The sequence below is a fragment of the Musa acuminata genome, chromosome BXJ1-7, assembly GCF_036884655.1.
Source record: "Musa acuminata AAA Group cultivar baxijiao chromosome BXJ1-7, Cavendish_Baxijiao_AAA, whole genome shotgun sequence".
NCBI lineage: Eukaryota > Viridiplantae > Streptophyta > Magnoliopsida > Zingiberales > Musaceae > Musa > Musa acuminata.
In genome coordinates this window covers 17,845,407-17,863,466 of record NC_088333.1, presented here as the reverse complement: position 1 = coordinate 17,863,466, position 18,060 = coordinate 17,845,407, and positions in this window count along the sequence as shown.

Below are 18,060 nucleotides of genomic sequence, written 5' to 3'. Positions count from 1 at the left end.
TTGTGAAAATTGTCTGATATATATCTTTGGTGTGTTCCTACGATGTGTATTGATATGTACGCATGTTTGTATCATTAATTGTATATTATTGTGATCTTATTAATGATATGCCTGTGGTCGTTATGTTTACTATGATGTGTATACGTGTTTGTATTGTATCTATTTATATGTTATTGTTGTGAAGGTTGAATAATATATATTTGTTATGTGACTACTGTGATGTGTAATATGGATACGATTTTGTAATATGAATATATTTGTTATGCTACTCAGATAATTAATAGGATGTTTTATATTTTTAATAATTTTAGGGTGATTAAATATTAAAATTAAGGAGTTTTTGGAAAAGATGATACGATCCAATGTAACTTAGTTAAAAAAAAAAAGAATATAACTCGATCAATTTTCAGGAAACATATTTGAACTTTCATAAAACTACATAACATGTTCATAACATAATTAGTAGATTTTTTTATGAATTTAGTGTGATTAATTATGAAAATTAGAGATGTTTTTGGATAAGTACCATGATCCATTGTAACTCAATAAATTTTTATAAACCTATCTAAACTTTCATAGAAATAGTATGACATAATGGGATGACTAAATATCAAAATTAAAGAATTTTTTAAAAGATATTGTGATCTAAGTGTAACTTAGTTCAAATACGAGTGTAACTCGATTAATTTTTACAAAACATATCCTAACTTCCAGAGAACTAATAGGACAAGATTGTAAGATGATTAGTATTATTATTTTTTTATTTTTTTGAAGATTTTAAGATGATAAAATATTGAGATTGGAAATTTTCTTTTAAAGATACTGTAATCATCGAGTGTAACATTGTTCAGAAACAAGTATAAGTCAATGAATTTTTACGAAACCTATTCAAACTTTTTCAAAACTAGTAGTACATGATTGTAAGATTATTAGTGATAATTTTTTTATTTTTTTAAGGATTTTAAGCTGAGAAAATATCGAAATTGGAAAACTTTTCTAAAGATGCTGTGAGGAGTATAACTTAGTTCAAAAATAAGTGTAACTGAGTCAATTTATAGGTGTCCAAACTTCTATAGAACACCAGGACATATGGTTAGTAAGATTTTTTTTTTTTTTGATGATTTTATGGTGACTAATTATCAAAAAAAAAGATTTTTTTAATAGATATTATGATAGAGTGTAACTTAGTTCAAAACTAAGTGTAACTCAGTGAATTTTCACGAAACCTATCGAAACTTCTAAAGAACTACTTGAACATATTGGTAAGATGATTAGCAGGATTATTTTTATTATTTTAATAATTTTAGAATGATTGAATATCAAAATTAGAGATTTCTTAGATATGTACTATGGTCGAGCCTAGTTCAGTATAACTAGATGAATTTTTATGAAACCCACCCAAGCTTTTACAAAACTATCACGACATATTTATAAGATAATTAATAAGTTTTTTTATTCTTTTATTATTTTAGGTTGACTAATTATCAAAATTAGAGATTTTTTGAATAACTTACATAAAAAAAACTAGTGTAACTCAGTGAATTTCTATTAAATCTATCCAAAGTTTTACAAAACTACTAGGATATGCTTTTAAGATGATTAATATTATTTTTATATTTTTTAGGATTTTAGAATAATTAATGAAATTTGATATGTTGTGGTAGGATTATAAGATCATATCAACTAAACTATAATTCTAACTCAACTAAAATCTATTTTTACAACTCAACTAAATTGTAAAAGTGATTGCACAATGGTGACTTTATTCTTAAAGTTAATACCAGTTTCTAATATTTTATAATGTTGTGGCACATTTCTCAAAAACTTCTATAGATATACTATAGACAATAAGACCATTTCCTGTAGCAAATGTAAATAATAAAAAACTGAAGATAATTGATAATATTGAGTTATATAATCATTAAAAATTTGCATGAGTATCGATAGTGACGTATGACACCACGTATATCTTCAGATGATTTTGCCATTATCTCGATAGATTTGAAGTGTTTTCAGATATTCTATGTAAAACCACCCAATTCTCATTAAAAAACAAGTTTCATAAGACTAATATTTCAACATCTAACAAAGGAACAATGCATCAATTTAGTTAAAAAAACTCAAAGAACTCCTTAAACTTTGCCAAATGAATTAATGATAGGATTAGTCGATGTAGCCGAGGCTTCAACGATGCAATGGCAACATCTTCATCAAATAGTTTGACATAGTGATAACACCCACAAACTCTTTGGCAATGCAGCAGCAATGCCTTCCATGAACACTTTGTAAATACAATGATAAAGGATGCAACGATGTAGCCTTGCACATCGTGAATGCAACGAAGAATTTGCTAATGCAATTGAGGCTTAATCGATGTTGCTAAGACTTCAGCGATATAGTAGCAGCGACGTTTTCCTCCAACAGTTTGAATAAACATCAACCCAACCTTAACGGGAAGTATTTTCTATTATCCGCATGGATATGGGACGGGGATAAGTAGAGCACTCCCCATCACATTATCATCCTCAGGCTCACCTTATCAATATATGAGCCTAGATGCTTGATCCGCTCGATTCAAATCAGACTAGGTTTAGTTGAGTTGATTATGAGTCATTTGATTCAATCCGATTGAATCAAATGAAATAATATTAACATTCAATAGTAACATCCCTATCCTCTCTATCTATGTTCTTGAGAAATGGATTCAATATTCAATAGTTATTATTATTTATATATTTTGATATTATTAATTAATTTTAATAATATTTTTTAATTAAATAAATAAATTAGGAGAATATGAAGAATCCATAAGTTCTGCCTCCAATGGGGATTGCTTGTCCCCACCCCTGACCTATCTAAATGGGGAATTGAGTGGAGATCGGAAAATTTTCATGATTTTAGAAAATTATTCGTTTCGTTTAAAATCGATTCCGATGAAAATGATTTCGATTCAATCTGTTTCGGAGAGAAGTTGAACTTGAAAGCTTTCATAAAAGTGTAAGAGAAGATTAAGTAGGTTTGTAGTAAAGTAAATTGCACAAATGAAAAGCAAACCAGAATTTAGAGTGATTCAGTCAAGATAACCTACATCCACTTTCGGATTCCTCCTCTGACGAGGTCTCCAACGTCCACTAAAAGCCTTCCTTCAATAGATGAAGACCGAACACCTCTTTACAGTACTTTCCCCTTTTCCTGGGTTTAGGAGAGAACCTTTAGAAGTCTCACATTTCTCTTGAATGATCTTAAAATTTAGAAAGAGAGGAGGACTCTAGCATTTGTTTACAACACTTTTATACCCCAATAACTCAAGATTATAATCACACTTCGGTGCCTTTTCATGCTGAAAAGGGTGGGGTATTTATAGGCCCAATGACTTTCAAAAATGAAGCCAAAAAGTGTCTCATCTTGGATTTTCGGGGTACTAGCGGTACCACCACTTGACACCTAACACTGAGCGGTACTATCGCTCAGTCTGGATGGTACCACCGCTTAACAGAGCTTAGAGATCAAGCTCTAGCAGTACCACCGCCTGACAGGGGCAGCACCACCGCTTTGACAGGAGTGGTACCACTGCTTGATAGTGGCGGTACCACCACTGGCAACAATAACTACCGGTGGTACCACCGCTGGTAGTAATAATTACCGGTGATACCATCGCTGGCAGCAATAACTGTCGACGGTACCACCGCCCAGTCTGGGCGGTACCACCGCCTAGACCACCTGGGGTGTTGCTTTCCAAGCAGTGCCACCGTCGGCCAGGAATTCAACATCCTGGTTACACATTGACTCTGGCCCAAACCAGCCTAACTTCGAGCCCAGTTGGCCCCTAACAGAGTTGATAGGATTACCTTCTAAATCAACTCTAATTATCATTCTAACTATGATTAAGGCAAGCATGGTCTGGTATGTCGATTTTTCACTCGGTGATCTTCCGACGAACTTTTCGGCGAGTCTTCCAGTGAGCTTCTAGCGAACTCCCGGCCAACTCTCGTCTAGTCTTCCAGCGTGCTTCCGGCGATCTTCCGATGAGCTTTCAGCGAGTCTTCCAATGTGCTTCCGGTGATCTCACGATGAACTCTCGGCAAGTTCCTAGTATATCATACGAGTCTTCGACTCCAACCCATCATCTGCTTTACGCCTTACTGCTATCATAGTTAATCCTACACACTTATCTCAACACATGGATTAGATCAAATAATTTATCAATTGATTTTATTATCAAAATCCAAGATTCAATAATCTCCCCCTTTTTTATGATGACAACCAATTGGTAATGGAGTTAATCTTAACTCCCCCTATCTATATGCTATAATTGAGAAAAGATACTCTTGAATTCAATGCCTTTGAATTCAAGCATTAAATTGATAATTTAGACTTATTATAATCATGCACATCATGATTTACCAAATCTAAAGATGATACCACGTATTCATCGATAGAAATGATGTCAAGACATGATATCCATTTTTGAGTCAAAATCACATATATTTTCAGCATCAAAGTAAGCATGATATTGACAGAAATTTTCAGCATCAAGGTAAGCATGATATTGACAGAAATTTTCAACATCAAGGTAAGCATGATATCATACTCATCATTTGAAGAGATAACATGGAAATCAAAGTACAGAATTGTAATCATCAAAGTGAGTAGCATTTTAAGTTTACAACATCAAGGTAAACAATATAGGATTACAACATCAAAGTAAGCAGAATAAAAGAAGGGGATTTCATCAATTTCTCCGCCTTTGTCATCAGCAAAAAGTCACAATTAATTATTCAAGTGGTGGCCAATCAAAATATCTAAACAAGATATTGAGTTGTTGATAAATCTATTGCAACTTAGTCAATATTTGATCTTGGCATTGTTCAAGTCGATTTTGATGTTGTTCAAATCGATCCATCCGAGTCCCTATGTCGTCGATAGATGAGGGAGGTGCTTGCTCTACTGGAGGTGATTCCTCAAAGGGACCAGTTGGAGGAGATAGATTGCCCTTAAAAATTGGTGTTTCAAGTTCTGGTTCAGGTTAGAGGGGATCAGTCCTTCTAGGCAGTCTAGTCCATATACCATTTCTGAATATATATCTCATAGGTGTGTGGTGCTAAATCTGTCTAGTTTTATAACTTCTTCATGGAATGATAATATCATAGATATGGAGTAGTCTTATAATTAAGCTACCATATGGAAGCATCATGTCTTTTTTTGATAGTTTAATCATGTTTTATTGGATTAGGTACCAAAACAATTGTTATGTCCCTTCATAATCTAATACATGGTACCTAGTTCCATTTACCTTACTTCATCTTGATGATATTGCTTTGTGAGAATGATACTTATAAGGATGTGATGAAGTATTTTTGTGCTTAAAGATAATAAATGTTCGCTGTTGAATCTCGGATTTTGATGATGAAGTCAATTGTCATTTGTTATCTAATCTATGTGTTGAGATAAGTGTGCAGGATTAACTACGATAAGAGTAAGACAAGCAGCAGGTGTTGCGCCGGAGTCAAGATCATGATCACGTTGGGAGTTCGAGAGTTCGACGGAAGTTCGGACGGTCGTCGGAGGTTCAGAGAGAACAGATCCGAGAAGTCCAGAAGCTTGCCAAGCGAAGCTCGTCGGAACTCGCCAAGTGGATCGTCGCAAAGTCCAGGAGTATGCCGGATGTCCGCAGAAGGATCACCGAGGGTTATCGGTTGATCGACGGAAGTTAGCCGGAAACTCGCCGGAAGAAGCGATTGACGCATCGGAGCAAAGCTGCAGAAGTTGTCTTTGAGTTAATCGTAGTTAGCATGATGATTAAGCATGAAAATGGGAGGTGATCCCATTAGCTTAATCTTGGGGCAATTGGGCCCCTGAAAAGATTCAAAGTGGGCCGAATGGAGTGAACCATTCGGACCCAGATTGCACCAGGAGGTGCAACCGCCCCAGCCAGGAGGTGCAACCGCCTGGGCTGTGGGGTTGGGAGGTGCAACCGCCCCAGCCAGGAGGTGCAACCGCCTGGGCTGTGGGGTTGGGAGGTGCAATCGCCCCAGTCAGGAGGTGCAACCGCCTGGGCTGTGGGGTTGGGCGGTGCAACCGCCCCAGCCAAGAGGTTGCACCGCCAGAGCTCAAGTTCCGAGCTCTGCCAGGCGATGCAACCACCGAGCTCAGTCTTCGAGCTCTGGCAGAGAGGTGCATCAGCCTGAGCTAAGTCTCGAGCTCTGCCAGGTGATGGATTCACCAAGCTCAGTCTTCGAGCTCTGGCAGAGAGGTGCATCAGCCTGAGCTCAGTTTCGAGCTCTCCCAGGTGATGCAACCACCGAGCTCAGATTTCGAGCTCTGCCAGGTGATGCAACCACCAAGCTCAGTCTTCGAGCTCTGCCAGGTGATGCAACCATCGAGCTCAGTCTTCGAGCTCTGGCAGAGAAGAGCAATCGGCTGAGCTCAGTCTTCGAGCTCTGCCAGGCGGTGCCACCTCTCCAGTTGAGAGGTGCAACCGCCTGATCCCAGAATTCTGGGATTTGATCGATTTGATCGTTTTGAGCTCGAATTTTGAATTGGGTTGGGGCCTATAAATACCCCACCCATTCAGCACTGAAAAGATACAGACCAGTACCGAAATCTTGATCTTTTCTGTGATTCTAAGAGCTCAAAAGTGTTGTAAAGCCTTTAAGTCTCCTCTTTCTGTTCTTCAAGTTTTCAATTGTAAAGTGAGGAGAGAAAGGTCTGTAAAGGTTGTCTCCTAAGCCTGTCAAAAGGAGAGAAATTGTAAGAGGGAAGTTTGGCCTTCGCCCATTGAAGGAAGGCACCTAGTTGACGTCGGCAACCTCATCGGTGGAGGAAGCCAAAAGTGGAGTAGGTCAAGGCTGACCGAACCACTCTAAATCTCTGGTTTGCGTTTATTTTCGAGCACTTTATCATTACTGCAAACCTCCCTCATCACTACTGCTCTCTACGCTTTCACGAACGAATTCTAAGTGCTGTTCTTCCAAATCTGCATTCAGATGTAAATTCGTATTTTCATACATTGCAGTTTACGTTTACGTTTGATTCTGCAGAACTGTTTTCCGTGCTTTTACGAACGAGCTTCTTTGCAGTTTACGCTTACATTTTAATCCTATTAATAACTGCAATCTGTCCTCTATGATTTTACGAACGAGTTTCAACATTTAGATGCAAAACTGCATTCAGACGTAAATCGGCTTTCCTCGCTCAATCGTCAGATTTCAGTTCACGTTTACGTCTTGATTTCAACTGCATACTGCCTTCTGCGAGTATACAAACGAGTTTCAAAGTTTAGACGTAAATCTGCGTTTAGACGTAAATCTGCGTTTAAACGTAAAACTACGTTTAGACGTAAATCTGCGTTTAGACGTAAAACTGCGTTTAGACGTAAAACTGCGTTTAGACGTAATTCTGCGTTTAGACGTAAATCTGTGTTTAGACGTAAATCTGCATTTAGACGTAAATCTGAGTTTAGACGCAAAACTGCGCTTAGACGCAAAACTGCGCTTAGACGCAAAACTGCGCTTAAACGCAATCTGCGCTTAGACGCAAACTGCACCTAGATACAAACTGAGAATTTGCTTTTGCATCATAATAGTTTTTGAACGAACGCAGCTTTTGGTTTTTAAATTAATATAAGATTTCCGCTGCACTAATTCACCCCCCCCCCTCTTAGTGCTCTCGATCCTAACAATTGGTATCAGAGCAAGGTTAACTCTCTAAAGGTTTAAAACCCAAGAGAGATGGCATACGCCGGAAACCAAGAGGGGCATTCGATTACACGTCCACCCATGTTCAGTGGAACGGACTACACTTACTGGAAGACCCGAATGAGGATCTTTCTTATTTCTATGGATTTTGAACTATGGAACCTTGTTGAAAATGGATTTTCAAAATCTTCTCTTCCAATGATCGATTGGAACGATTTGGAGAAGAAGGCTTTCGCTCTTAATGCAAAGGCTATGAATGCCTTATTTTGCGCACTTGATAAAAACGAGTTTAATCGTGTTTCAACTTGCGAAACTGCTTTTGATATTTGGCACACACTTGAAGTGACCCACGAGGGCACAAGTAGAGTGAAAGAGTCAAAAATCAATCTGTTGCTGCATTCTTTTGAACTTTTCCGAATGAAACCGAGTGAAACCATTGGCGACATGTTTACCCGTTTCACGGATGTCGTCAACGGTCTAAAAGGACTCGGAAAGAGTTTTTCGGATTTTGAGCTTGTTAATAAGATACTAAGATCCCTTCCTAAGAGTTGGGATCCTAAAGTCACCGCCATTCAAGAGGCAAAAGATCTGCGAAATTTCCCTCTTGAAGAACTAATCGGGTCATTAATGACCTACGAAATGACCTGCAAAGCTCATGAAGAGCAAGAAGACATCCTTCCAAAGAACAGGAAGGATATGGCACTTAAAACTTCTGAATGCCACTTGAGAGAAAACTCAAGTGATGAGGACTGTGATGATGACTTAGCACTTTTGACAAGAAAGTTTAAAAAATTCTTCAAAAGAAACAAGTTTAAAAACGATGTGAAAAATAAACTTGAACCTAAGAAGGACCAAGTGATCTGCTATGAATGTAAAAAGCCAGGACATTACAAAAGTGATTGTCCCCAAGTCAAGAAAAGAACAACAAAGAAGAAGGCGCTCCAAGCAACATGGGATGACTCGAGCGCATCTGAGGAAGACGAATCCAACACCGAGCAAGTTGCTCATTACGCCTTTATGGCAATCGAAGAGGAGGTAACGGATTTATTAGATGCTGATTTATCTTTCGATGAATTATTAAATGCCTTCCATGATTTATTTGATGAATGCAAAGTTATAAATAGAAAATACAAGTTGCTAAAAAAGGTACATGATAATCTTACTTATGAGTTTGATAAATTAAAAGTCGAACATCATGATAGTTTAAAGTCATGTATCAAATGTCATGATTTAGAAACTATACAAAAAGAAAACTTGCTACTTAAGGACACCTTGAAGAAATTCGAGGTTGGTAGCAAGTCATTAAACATGATCCTTACAAACAAGGGTCATGCTCCCAAAAGAAGTGGGATTGGATTTGTGAGGGGTCCTCACCGAAATCCAACTACCTTTGTAAAAGGCCCCATCTTACACGTTCATCACCAAACCAAGTGCAACTTTTGTTGCAAATCTGGACACAAGACACATTGTTGTCCATTCAAGAAAATAAGTCCAAACAAATTAATTTGGGTTCCTAAAGGAACCATGATAAACTCTATGCAACATGATAGAAAATGTAGATCTATTTATGAGGCACCCAAAAGCAAATGGGTACCTAAACATCATTCTTTCTTGTAGAAAACTAAACAATCACAAGCTAGGAGCAAGAAATGGTACCTTGATAGTGGATGCTCAAGGCATATGACCGGAGATCCATCTCAATTCTCTAAGCTCTCTAGCATAGACGAAGGATATGTCACCTTCGGAGACAACAACAAGGGTAAAATCATTGGCAAAGGAACCATAGGTAACAAATCCAACCTCTCTATTGAAGATGTTTTACTAGTTGATGGTCTAAAACATAACCTCTTGAGCATTAGTCAATTATGTGATAAAGGATATATTATAAGATTTGAATCTAATGCCTGCATCATTGGAAAACCACACAAAAATATATCTATGATTGCATTAAAACAAAACAACGTATACACTATTGACATCAATGACTTATGTGATGAAATGTGCTTTGCCGTTATGAATGAGGATGCTTGGCTATGGCATAGAAGATTAGGTCATGCTAGCATGAAACTAATCAATCAAGTATCATCTAGAGAACTTGTAAGAGGAATTCCTCATATCAAGTTCATCAAAGATAATGTATGTGATGCTTGCCAATTAGGTAAGCAAATTAGGGGTAGCTTCAAAGCTAAGAATCAAATAAGCACCTCTAGACCCTTACAATTGATCCATATGGACTTGTTCGGACCAATCTCTACATCGAGTCTAGGAGGTAGCAAATACGCCTTTGTCATTATTGATGACTACAGCAGATATACATGGACCTACTTCTTAAAACAAAAAAATGAATGCTTTAGACATTTTACCAAGTTTTGTAAACTTGTTCAAAATGAGAAGGAATCTATGATTTCGTCAATTAGAAGTGATCACGGTGGAGAATTTCAAAACCATGACTTCCAAGAATTTTGTGAACTCAATGGATACAACCATAACTTCTCTACTCCAAGAAATCCTCAACAAAATGGGGTAGTAGAAAGAAAAAATCGAAATTTGCAAGAAATGGCAAGAACCATGTTGAATGAACATAGCCTACCCAAATATTTTTGGGCCGAAGCTGTAAACACTGCATGTTATATTTTAAATAGAGTCCTAGTAAGACCCTTACTCACCAAAACTCCCTATGAGTTATGGAATAACAAAAAACCCAATGTCTCATATTTTAAAGTCTTTGGGTGTAAGTGTTTTATCTTGAATGAAAAGGATAACTTAGGAAAATTCGATGCTAAATCTGATGAAGGAATCTTTCTTGGTTATTCTTCGGTTTCTAAAGCTTTTCGCATCTTCAATAAAAGAACCTTAATTATTGAAGAATCCATCCATGTTGTTTTCAATGAGATTTCAGAAATTAAGAAAAATGATCTTGATGATGATGTTAATTTTGATTCCTTGAATTTAAACGAAACCCCGTCTCCAACTAGCAACTTGGTTGCATCCACTTCCAAAACATCCTTACCCAAGGATTGGAAGTATATTGATGCTCATCCTAAGGAGCTAATCCTAGGAGACACATCAAAGGGGGTTCAAACACGATCTTCTTTTAAAAACTTTTGTGCCAACGCCGCTTTTCTCTCCCAAATTGAACCCAAATGTATTGATGAAGCCATGAAAGATGATTCATGGATCATCGCAATGCAAGATGAATTAAATCAATTTGAGAGAAATGAGGTGTGGACGCTTGTTCCTAGGCCAAATGACCATTTAGTAATTGGTACTAAATGGGTCTTTAGAAACAAGCAAGATGAAAATGGTATCGTGGTTAGAAACAAGGCTAGATTAGTGGCCAAAGGTTTCAACCAAGAAGAAGGTATCGATTACGAAGAAACCTTCGCACCTGTGGCTCGATTGGAAGCCATAAGGATGCTCCTTGCCTACGCTAGTTGCAATAATTTTAAGTTATTTCAAATGGATGTTAAAAGCGCTTTTTTAAATGGTTTCATTTCCGAAGAAGTTTATGTTGAACAACCTCCTGGATTTGAAAACAATGGCTACCCTAATCATGTGTTTAGATTAACTAAAGCTCTCTATGGTTTAAAACAAGCCCCAAGGGCTTGGTATGAGAGACTTAGCTCTTTTCTCATTGAAAATAATTTCATAAAAGGCAAGGTTGATACTACATTATTTATCAAGAATTTTGAAAATGATTTTCTCATTGTTCAGATTTATGTTGATGATATTATCTTTGGTTCTACAAATGAATCTCTTTGTGAATCCTTTTCGAAAACTATGAGTCATGAATTCGAAATGAGTCTAATGGGAGAGTTAACATTCTTCTTAGGCCTACAAATCAAACAACTAAGCAATGGCATCTTTATTAGTCAAACCAAATATGCTGTGAGTCTGCTAAAGAAGTTCAAAATGAATAATTCAAAAGCCATTGACACTCCTATGAGCACCTCCACTAAGTTAGAAATTGATGAGAATGGAGAAAGCTTCGATCAAAAAACCTATAGGGGTATGATAGGAAGTTTACTTTACCTCACTGCCACCAGACCAGACATCATGTTCAGTGTAGGACTCTGTGCTAGATTTCAATCAGACCCTAAGATATCTCATCTCAAAGCAGTCAAAAGAATACTCAGATATCTTAATGGAACTACCAATCTAGGATTATGGTACCCAAAATCAGAAAATTTTGAATTAACAGCTTATGCTGATGCGGACTTCGCTGGCTGTAAACTAGACAGAAAAAGCACATCAGGATCATGTCAATTTTTAGGACATGCCCTCGTATCCTGGTCATCTAAGAAACAAAACTCGGTTGCCCTATCAACAACCGAAGCTGAATACATTGCAGCAAGTGCATGCTGTGCACAAGTTGTATGGATGAAAAACACTTTAGAAGATTACAAAGTGAATCTTAAAGATATTCCCATTAAATGTGATAACACGAGTGCAATATGCTTAACTAAAAATCCTATACAACACTCAAGAACAAAACACATCGATATTAGACATCACTTTATACGAGATCATGTCACTAATCATGATGTAACCATAGAGTTTATTGACACCAAACATCAACTAGCTGATATCTTCACAAAACCCCTATGTGAAGAACAATTTGATTACATAAGAAGAGAATTAGGAATGTTGATATGTCCGAATACTTAAACTAGTTAAAATTATCTTTCGGATGTTATTACTATTACATGCTTTGACAACGCTTGATCAAATAACATGTTACAAAATATGTGACAAATACTTTTAACCAAATGCATGTAAGAAGTTCATTTTTCGATGTGATGTTCCTGTACACTCTTATAAAAACTCTTCGAAAAATAACTTTCCTCCGTCAAGCAAAAACAATAAAGAGATATATGTGTCATGACTTCCTTTATATGCTTGATAATGCTATCATGCTTTTTGTTGATGACAAAGGGGGAGAAACATATGAATTGATAAACACTATGTCATAACTGAACTGCCATAATCATATGTCATAGTTGCAAATACTTGAGTGATGCTATAAACAATGTTATGCCATCCTTGCATCACCAAGAGATATGTGAACATGTGCTATAGTTTGCATCATATCTTGATTTGATATTCTATAGAAAATGCAAACTTGCTAGAAAATCTCAAATGTGAGCATCATGTAAAAAGTCCTTCGTAGCTTTATATGATTACATGATGAATGGTTACAAACACTATCATACAAACTTGATGATGTATGTCATGCCTTGACATCATTCTTGAAGAGATACATCATGATGGGCATCATGATGGGAGCATTGATAAGTTTAACTGATCTAACTTATCAATACTCACTTGAATTCTTAGGTCTTGAATTCAAGGTTGACTTATCTCAACTATGGCATATAGATAGGGGGAGTTAAGGACAACTCCTTTATCAATTGATTGTCATCATCAAAAAGGGGGAGATTGTTGAATCTCGGATTTTGATGATGAAGTCAATTGTCATTTGTTATCTAATCTATGTGTTGAGATAAGTGTGCAGGATTAACTACGATAAGAGTAAGACAAGCAGCAGGTGTTGCGCCGGAGTCAAGATCATGATCACGTTGGGAGTTCGAGAGTTCGACGGAAGTTCGGACGGTCGTCGGAGGTTCAGAGAGAACAGATCCGAGAAGTCCAGAAGCTTGCCAAGCGAAGCTCGTCGGAACTCGCCAAGTGGATCGTCGCAAAGTCCAGGAGTATGCCGGATGTCCGCAGAAGGATCACCGAGGGTTATCGGTTGATCAACGGAAGTTAGCCGGAAACTCGCCGGAAGAAGCGATTGACGCATCGGAGCAAAGCTGCAGAAGTTGTCTTTGAGTTAATCGTAGTTAGCATGATGATTAAGCATGAAAATGGGAGGTGATCCCATTAGCTTAATCTTGGGGCAATTGGGCCCCTGAAAAGATTCAAAGTGGGCCGAATGGAGTGAACCATTCGGACCCAGATTGCACCAGGAGGTGCAACCGCCCCAGCCAGGAGGTGCAACCGCCTGGGCTGTGGGGTTGGGAGGTGCAACCGCCCCAGCCAGGAGGTGCAACCGCCTGGGCTGTGGGGTTGGGAGGTGCAACCGCCCCAGTCAGGAGGTGCAACCGCCTGGGCTGTGGGGTTGGGAGGTGCAACCGCCCCAGCCAAGAGGTTGCACCGCCAGAGCTCAAGTTCCGAGCTCTGCCAGGCGATGCAACCACCGAGCTCAGTCTTCGAGCTCTGGCAGAGAGGTGCATCAGCCTGAGCTAAGTCTCGAGCTCTGCCAGGTGATGGATTCACCAAGCTCAGTCTTCGAGCTCTGGCAGAGAGGTGCATCAGCCTGAGCTCAGTTTCGAGCTCTCCCAGGTGATGCAACCACCGAGCTCAGATTTCGAGCTCTGCCAGGTGATGCAACCACCAAGCTCAGTCTTCGAGCTCTGCCAGGTGATGCAACCATCGAGCTCAGTCTTCGAGCTCTGGCAGAGAAGAGCAATCGGCTGAGCTCAGTCTTCGAGCTCTGCCAGGCGGTGCCACCTCTCCAGTTGAGAGGTGCAACCGCCTGATCCCAGAATTCTGGGATTTGATCGATTTGATCGTTTTGAGCTCGAATTTTGAATTGGGTTGGGGCCTATAAATACCCCACCCATTCAGCACTGAAAAGATACAGACCAATACCGAAATCTTGATCTTTTCTGTGATTCTAAGAGCTCAAAAGTGTTGTAAAGCCTTTAAGTCTCCTCTTTCTGTTCTTCAAGTTTTCAATTGTAAAGTGAGGAGAGAAAGGTCTGTAAAGGTTGTCTCCTAAGCCTGTCAAAAGGAGAGAAATTGTAAGAGGGAAGTTTGGCCTTCGCCCATTGAAGGAAGGCACCTAGTTGACGTCGGCAACCTCATCGGTGGAGGAAGCCAAAAGTGGAGTAGGTCAAGGCTGACCGAACCACTCTAAATCTCTGGTTTGCGTTTATTTTCAAGCACTTTATCATTACTGCAAACCTCCCTCATCACCACTGCTCTCTGCGCTTTCACGAACAAATTCTAAGTGCTGTTCTTCCAAATCTGCATTCAGACGTAAATTCGTATTTTCATACATTGCAGTTTACGTTTACGTTTGATTCTGCAGAACTGTTTTCCGTGCTTTTACGAACGAGCTTCTTTGCAGTTTACGCTTACATTTTAATCCTATTAATAACTGCAATCTGTCCTCTATGATTTTACGAACGAGTTTCAACATTTAGACGCAAAACTGCATTCAGACGTAAATCGGCTTTCCTCGCTCAATCGTCAGATTTCAGTTCACGTTTACGTCTTGATTTCAACTGCATACTGCCTTCTGCGAGTATACAAACGAGTTTCAAAGTTTAGACGTAAATCTGCGTTTAGACGTAAATCTGCGTTTAAACGTAAAACTACGTTTAGACATAAATCTGCGTTTAGACGTAAAACTGCGTTTAGACGTAAAACTGCGTTTAGACGTAATTCTGCGTTTAGACGTAAATCTGCGTTTAGACGTAAATCTGCATTTAGACGTAAATCTGAGTTTAGACGCAAAACTGCGCTTAGACGCAAAACTGCGCTTAAACGCAATCTGCGCTTAGACGCAAACTGCACCTAGATACAAACTGAGAATTTGCTTTTGCATCATAATAGTTTTTGAACGAACGCAGCTTTTGGTTTTTAAATTAATATAAGATTTCCGCTGCACTAATTCACCCCCCCCCCCTCTTAGTGCTCTCGATCCTAACATTCGCAACTTTTTGCAAGAATCGTTAAGTGAGGATTGCAAAAAATTGTTCCTAAGGCATCAACGTAAGTAGTCCCAACTTTTTCATCATCCCATTATCCTCTAAAATAATACCCTCTTTCTTTTACCAGAATTTCTATGATGTTGCAAATTGATCTATCCGTAATGGGTATATGATGTCCTAATAGATAGGTAGATACCCTTTCATCTTCATCTACATGTAAATTGTTATAAAATAGCCTAACAAGTCTAGAGTAGATAGGTTTACTCATTTGAAGGGTTGAGAGAATGTCTAGATTAGTAAACCATTGAATAGGTTCTAAATCACTTAATTCGTCTAAATCATCATATTTACCCTTATGAACATGTCTAGACTCTATTGATGAAAATTTTAGGGCATGTTGATTAGAATTAAAAAGTAGGGAGTTATAATTTTTATCTAATCTCCTCTTCCCTTTGTCCCTAGAGGATCTTCTAGAAGTCATGAGACTAAACACATAAATGATGAGAGAACTGCACATAAGAGGCAAGATCTATTAATAAATTGAGAGAAGAGGTTTAAGAATTACCATTGTAGTAATCTTCTTGAAAGATTGAGATTGATCCTTGAATTTGAAGAAGAGGAGAGTTTCCTTGAGTTTCTAGAGGAGGATGAAGTAGAATGAGGGGTGGAGAGGTGTTTAGAGGTGTGAGGAAGGAATATAGGAGGGCTTAGGGTCAGTTCTACCACCGACCCTAAGTGCATTTTTATAGGGTAGAGATTGCGGGCGGTGGCATCGGTAGCCGGGCGGTGCTACCACATGCCACCCATGACAATTGGTAGTGCTACCACCAGCTGGGTGGTGCCACTACCTACAGGCAGTGAGCACTGCTCACATTGGTGTGTGGTGCTATCATAGGTGATTTCAATTTTGTAAGATTTTTATTGTTGTGAAGCACATAACCTTATTTACTTCATCATGTAAAATTTGCATCATAAGAGAAGATGATTCGTATTGAAGATTGTACGTTCATGATTCATAATATAAAATACATACCATACTCAAATATTGTATATAACTCATAAAAAATGCATACTGTAATATCATGATTCACTATATAAAATTTGTACGCAAGCATCATAACAACTCATATAGAAAAATGCATATGGCTCATTGCGCATACTATAAGATCATGATTCAGGTGAGTGATCAAGAAAGTTCGAAAATGAAAATTTAACAAATTCATGAGTTCGGACAGTTTAACATCCCTAATTCCCTTCTAATAAAACCAAATGATTCTTCATTTAAGGGTTTTATAAAGATATTTGCTAATTGATGTTTCGTATTAATAAACTCTAATATTACATCATGATTTTAACAAGATCTCATATAAAGTAATGCCTAATGTCAATATGTTTAGTTCTAGAGTGTTGAATAAGATTTTTAGCTAAGCATATTGCACTAGTGTTATCACACTTTATAGGTATGTTTTTTAGGCCAATTCTATAATCCTTTAAAGTGTATTTCATCTATATAACTTAAGCACAACATGCACCTATAGCTATGTACTCAGCTTCGGTTGTATATAATGTAACCGAGTTTTGTTTCTTCGAAGACCAAGAAACGAGTGCGTATCCTAAAAATTGACACATTCTAGATGTGCTTTTTCTATCTAAACTACATCCAGCAAAATCCGCATTAGCATAACCAAGCAATTCAAAGTTCTTAGATTTAGGATACCATAATCCTACTTTAGGAGTTCCTTTTAGGTATCTAAATATCATTTTAACAACTTTTAAATGAGATTGCTTAGGGTTAGATTGATATCTAGCATAAAGTCCTACGCTAAACATGATGTCCGGTCTAATTACGGTGAGGTAAAGCAAACTACCTATCATACCCCTATAAGCTTTTTGATCAAAGCTTTCTCCACTTTCGTCAATGTCTAACTTAGTGGAGGTACTCATAGGAGTCTTGATAGCTTTTGAACTATCCATGTTAAATATTTTTAGCAAGTCTAAAGCATATTTTGTTTGATTAAGAAAAATGTCATTGCTAAGTTATTTAATTTATAAGCCTAAAAAGAAGGTTAGTTCCCCATTAGGCTCATTTCAAATTTTAGGCTCATGCTTTTGGCAAATGATTTACAAAAGGATTTATTTATAGAACCAAAAATACTATTATCAATATAAATTTGAATAATAAGAAAATTATTTTTAAAATTTTTAATAAACAATATAGTATCGACCTTGCCTTTAGAGAAATTATTATGAATTAGAAATGAATTAAGTCTCTCATACTAAGCCCTTGGGGCTTGTTTCAATCCATAGAGAGCTTTAGTCAATTAAACATATGATTAGGAAAATTATCATTCTCAAATCTGGGAGGTTGTTCAACATAAACTTCTTTAGAGATAAAGCCATTAAGAAAAGCACTTTTAATATCCATTTGAAATAACTTAAAATTATTACTATTAGCATAGGCAAGGAGCATCCTTATGACTTCTAATCGTGTCAGAGGAGTGAAGGTTTCTTCATAATCGATATATTCTTCTTGGTTGAAACCTTTGGCCACTAATCTAGCCTTGTTTCGAACCACGATACCAAATTCATCTTGCTTGTTTCTAAAGACCCATTTAGTACTAATAACTAAATGGTCATTTGGT